Source organism: Erythrolamprus reginae, chromosome 1, assembly GCF_031021105.1.
Source record: "Erythrolamprus reginae isolate rEryReg1 chromosome 1, rEryReg1.hap1, whole genome shotgun sequence".
Lineage (NCBI taxonomy): Eukaryota > Metazoa > Chordata > Lepidosauria > Squamata > Dipsadidae > Erythrolamprus > Erythrolamprus reginae.
This window is the reverse complement of record NC_091950.1, coordinates 303,489,138-303,495,289: the sequence shown is the minus strand read 5'-3', so window position 1 is coordinate 303,495,289 and position 6,152 is coordinate 303,489,138.

Here is a 6,152-nt window from a genome sequence, read left to right as displayed (position 1 = left end):
ACGGTCCAAAATCTGTAAATGCAGTGAGAGAATTGGGGTGAATCAGCACTGGGGCTCCAGTCTTCTTCGTTCCGTATTAGGAACACAATTGTTCTGGGTGCCTTGATACATTCAGATTGAAAATGCATGGACGTTGGAAAGGGATTGAGGGCGGTGGAACCCTCCTGGCCTCTCCCCCCCCCCCCCCCCCCAGTTGTATGGCTTGGATCCCTTTCTAGTTCTGGTTAGCTAATAGATTGGCTTCGTTCCCATAACTGGGGCACTGCGGTTCTAACCACTCTGTACCATAAGGTTACCCCATAACCTTGGTTTGCACAATGTGAAGCTTATTTTGTGGATCTGTGCATAATACAAATAGAACTGGTGATTCACTGATCCTTGGCTGGCAGAAGGATTTAAGATGCTAATTTAGTAAAGGGGACCCAGAAGGGACCTAACTTTGGAAGTTTGTGCTTTTTTTTTTGCGCTTCTCCTCTGCTTCTTATACTTGTTGAAACTGATAACCATAAAATTTTTCCCTTTTCGAATAAACTAATGTGATTCTTTTTGTTCCACCCACCATCATAGGAAATTATGAAATAATGAACTAACATTACTGTAATGTACTCATGCTGATAAATTAGATATACTGTACTAATGTTAGTTTATCTATTTCAAAATCTGTTCTGAATTTAAAATGTATGTGAGTGATGTGTAGGTATGTATATGTACAATAAACCCAACATTAACACTTTCTTTTCTTTCATTACCATATTCATCTATCTGGAATACTAGTGATTTGTACATTTCCATGTTCTCAGTTCCTTGGTGTTTTAAAGCCAATGAGTTATAGCAGCAATACTAATTAAGAACAAAAATAAAGTAGCCTTGTAGACATGAAATTAACAAGAAGGCATACAATTGTGTATAGAACATGTTCACTTTGTCAGCTTGGGAGAGAGCGGGGAAGCTGGCCCAGGATATGGGTATCTACTTCACACCAGTTGTAAACAAACCAGGCAGAACTGATCAAATTAATTTCACACCAGATGCAAAAAAATCATAATAAGTCATGCATATCCTCTCTCCCTCCCTCCTTCCCTCTTTAACCTCCCCCTTCCCCATACTCACACTTCTGTATATGCAGAATAGCATATCCTTACTGTATTCTGATAGGCATCTAACTACGGTATGTAGCAGCACCTGGTCAATCTTGTCTGAGTTTGGATGCTAAGCTGACATGGGCCTAGTAAATACTTCTTTCCCCACTAGTACCCCGGAGTATTATAGAATCATCCAATCATTGTTGTGCCAGAATAAGAGTAGTAAGGAAAGACATTCTATCACTTCAATACAGCAATAACTGAGTGATGGAATGAAGATGTTATAAATCTTTGGTAGGGATGTGAGCTTGGATGTGAGATCCCTTGAGAATTTTAGGACTGCAGACTAGACTGGAAAGTTGAGAAAACACCTTGGAAGAAAGAAATAGCAAACCACTTCCAAAATGTTGCCAAGAAAAGGGCTGAGTTTTCTATTCATATAATCCTAGAAGTTCAGTTTCACTTGAGAATTTCTTCTTTTACTGCAAGGGATAGATGATGACAGGCAATAGGATGGGAGAAAGGAATAACCATCATCTCAAACAAAGGCTCACACTTTCTGTTAAGTATCTAAGCAAATGTTTCCCTTCAAATGAAAGAAGAGTCAATATTGACATCCACAAGAAACTCTTGTGCCATTCAGACCATGAGCAAGTAGAAGTGGTGACCACATTTTGGCTCATCCTAAAGATGTCCATACAAAGATGTAGTGATGGGCACATCATTCAGTAAGATTAGGTAATCCAATGAAGAGCCTTGAATCCATATCTAGTTTTCAGATATGGAAATCCAGCATTAGTAATCAATCTAGATGAATATAAAAGCAGACTCCAGCATTTGACAAGAGGAAGAACTTCTGATTCTCAACTCACCCTAGTTACATTCTCCATTCAGGAATAAATTTGGTTGCTGGTGAAAGATTTCCCTCTCTTGTCCCAATGAGCATCACAGCCCACTTATTGCAGAGACCCTTTCTTCATTAAATAAAATAAAAGGTGATTAACTGATGCAGTAGCCTATTATCTGTTATGGAGGTACTTAGTAATGGCTGCTATTTCTGGCAAATTGCCAACGTCTTTGATTGTGTGTTTCTTACAATCAGCTCAACTGGCTGTCTTCCATGCTTGAATATGGTTGCTGACTTCAAGAAATAGGAATTCCCACTGGTTGTTTTCTAGCTAGGAATTGGAAAGAATGTGTTCACCTATGTCAGTGATGGCAAACCTTTTTTCCCTCAGGTGCCAAAAGTGTGTGTGTGTGTGTGTTATCACGTGTGCGCGAATGCCCACACCCATAATTCAATGCATGGGTATGGCAAAAATGGCCTATGGTGACCTGAAACAGCCCATTTCCCAAACTCTGGTGGGCCCAGTAGGCCCATTTTTCACCCTTCCCAGGCTCCAGAGGCAAAAATGTCCTCCCCTGTCCCCCTGGAAACTCTCCGGAAGCCAAAAATGCCCTCCTAGAGCCTCCGGGTGAGCCGAAAATCAGCTGGCCGGCATGCACATGAACATTGGAACTGAGCTAGGGTAATGGCTTGCGTGCCAGCAGATATGGCTCCGCGTGCCATCTGTGGCACCCATGCCATAGGTTTGCCATCACTGACCTATGTATTTGGCTAAAGATTTCCTGGCAACTGGCCTTGTAGAGTCATTTCTCCCAAATGAGCTGGAAGGCAGCATGATGACATGTGGAATAGTGCTAGCATTACTTGCAAACACCAACAAGGTATACAAGCTGAAGCAGGAAAACATTCCTAATTGTCATTAAAATGTTTCACATGCATGTGAAGTTCAGAATCCAGGAAAACATATTTACATTTAATCAAATTATGTAGTGTTGAATAGGACCCTTAAAAGGTGTTAAAAGAAATGTCCAGTTATTTCAACTTGATCATAAGTCTACTCATTTTACAGTATAATATTACACATTTTAAAACTAGAATCAATTCACAAAATTTACCTCCAAATCACTTTATCACTTTATCACTGTATAGAGATACCTCGTATTAATTGTATAATTTTAATGAAGCACACATCAGCATATGAAATCAGTTTGTAGTTTTCGTCATTCAGACAGTAACATTTTAATTGGACATGCTGTCTCTTACAAATGTAAATACTCTTTTAACAGCACACATGTTTCTCTGTTTCATAAGCTTTTGTGTCCCTTTCTAATAGCTGGGTTTGGTGGATGTGCTTCAAGTTAAATTACTATAATATGCTCTGGGTGGAGATATTCTTGTTGACTGCTCGGCTATTTGGTAATTCGCTCTTGGTTGAATTTCCAAGAACGTGTTACCAATATTTGCACTGGCTTCCAAGTCCTTTCTTGGCACAATTACGGTGTTGGTTTTGACCTAAAGTCTTTAAATAAATAAAGAGGTGCCATTTGGAACTTTGCACAAAACAGAGAAGCCTTACCAGATGACATAGAGATTGCATTCCTCATAGACACAGATTGCCAGAATGCAATATTATCCTGGCCATGTTCTTCTGTCCTGTAGCCGCATTAACTGTGTTGACAGAATGCAATGTAAACCAAGTATGTCATTTCTAAAACATCCAGGATTTCCTCCTATGCTAAGGGAATCCTGTTATTGGCTGATGATACAGACACAAAACAGCCTTAGAATGGGTAGATATTTAACTTCTGCTAGGGAATTTTAAGGATTAAGATACCAACAAGCATTAAAATATTTGACCTCAAACATCTGCAGTGGAAACAAGTGTGTGGTCAATTAGTTGGCTACTTTATGCATGTTTATATGGCTGTAGTTTTTATTGAGTTTATGAGGTTATTTTTAAACAAATATACTAATGAGAACTGTGGTAGTGTAATTTAAAAAATAGGACAATAAATTCCCTGCCATCCCAAGTAGGAGGAGAAAAAGACTGTCCATCCATCCATCCACCCATCCACCTATCCATCCATCCATCTATCCATCCATCCATCCATCCATCTATCCATGAAAGTCTCCAACCTATTGCTTCTGTTCCTGAGCACCAAAATGAGTGTCATCACCAGTTTTGCCTCTGAGAAGGAAAAAGCTGTAAAACCCCGCTATCATGATTTAGCTTATTTCAACTAGTTACAATGGGAAGGATGTCTTGGTTAGTCCTTGTTTGGGAGACCACCAGAAAACTCCTGGACTGTAGCTGGATGAAGATTTAGAAAAAAATGCTTTTAACAAATCACTTCCATATTGTTGCCAGGGAAACTGCATGGTAAACTGCCAGGGAAACTGCATGGTAATGTCCAAGAACTCATCAGACATTGAGCTTGACTGAAGAGAGTTGGGAAAGAAGTGAAGCATTAGATATTATAAGCGAAGCATCCAAAGCAATAAAGGGTGTTAAGCAAAACATGTCCCACCATCACTATCTACTTACTTACTTTATTTATTTATTTAGTTCAATTTGTATGCCACCCAACTCCCTAAGGACCCTGGGCAGCGTGCAGACCATTGTGAAAGTGATGAGAATGACAAGGATGCTTAGCATTTATTTTGCAGTGGGTGTTTAAACAGTCAGTGAAGAGGGTTGTAAGCAGCTATGGGCTTATGAGTTGCCAGCTATTCTTTAGCAACCAGCAGTTTTTACAGTATTTCCATTTCCATTAAAAAAAAATAGGCTAATGATTTTTCTTTATTGTGAATTCGGAGAGGGGCGGCATAAAAATCCAATAAACAAAATAAATAAAATAAAATAAAATAAATGAACTGAGACCATTATTTGTATGGAAACAGAATACTTTTTGGGAGGGGCTATGAAAGAACATTGACATGGGCAGTACTACTTCTCAAGAAAGAAAATGCTGTCATAGTGAGATAACATTTTTACAACACCCAACAATTTTTTTGCCATAGAAACAACACATGCAAAACAGTAGTACTGAGTTTCCTTAATCACATACAGAATAATATTTATTGACACACATCTTACTGCACCAATATTAGATTAGATTAGATTAGATTTATTGGATTTATATGCCGCCCCTCTCCGCAGACTCGGGGCGGCTCACAACAATGGTGAAGAACAATACATAGTAACAAATCTAATATTTAAAAATCTAGGTTACAGTTTTAGATTAAAAGTCCAAAAAAAAAAGAAACCCCAATATATAAAAAACAACACACAATCGAATCATACACAAAAACTACATGGGCAAGGGGGAGATGTTTCAATTCCCCCATGCCTGACGGCAGAGGTGGGTTTCAAGAAGTTTACGAAAGGCAAGGAGGGTGGGGGCAATCCTGATCTCTGGGGGGAGCTGGTTCCAGAGGGTTGGAGCCACCACAGAGAAGGCTCTTCCCCTGGATCCCGCCAGACGACATTGTTTAGTCGACAGGACCCGGAGAAGGCCAACTCTGTGGGACCTAACCGGTCGCTGGGATTCGTGCGGCAGAAGGCGGTCTCGCAGGCATCCTGGTCCGATGCCATGAAGGGCTTTATAGGTCATAACCAACACTTTGAACTGTGACCGGAAACTGATCGGCAGCCAGTGCAGACTGCGGAGTGTTGGAGTAACATGGGCATATTTAGGGAAGCCCGTGATTGCTTCGCAGCTACGTTTTGCACGATCTGAAGTTTCCGAACACTCTTCAAAGATAGTCCCACATGAGTAGTGGCTTATTTATAGGTGATTTTAGACTGAGAAATAGAAATATGGATCAGCTTTATGTCATTCACTTTGTCCTTCCAATTCTCTTTATATCTGGAGTTCTCTCTAATTGCTGCCAGTTCTTACTTGAATACTAACAACGCATATTTTCTTTTTATGTTTACCCTGAGCTATGTATTCAGTTAATGTACTCTTCGTAAACTATTTTCATCTCATTCCTTATTTCCCATGGCAATGTATCCACGTACAGATTTATTGCTTATTCTTCACTGAATGCATCTCCTACTGTTGCTGTCCAGTGATTCCTAATCTAATCCAGAGACAGAAACATGGATCAGCCTCAAGGAGAAAAACTTTTTTTCAGCAGTTTTTTTTTAGAGGAAGGTGCTTCCAGTTGGTAGCACCTTCACATATACATTCTTAGGGATATGTCATAATCTGCCTTGT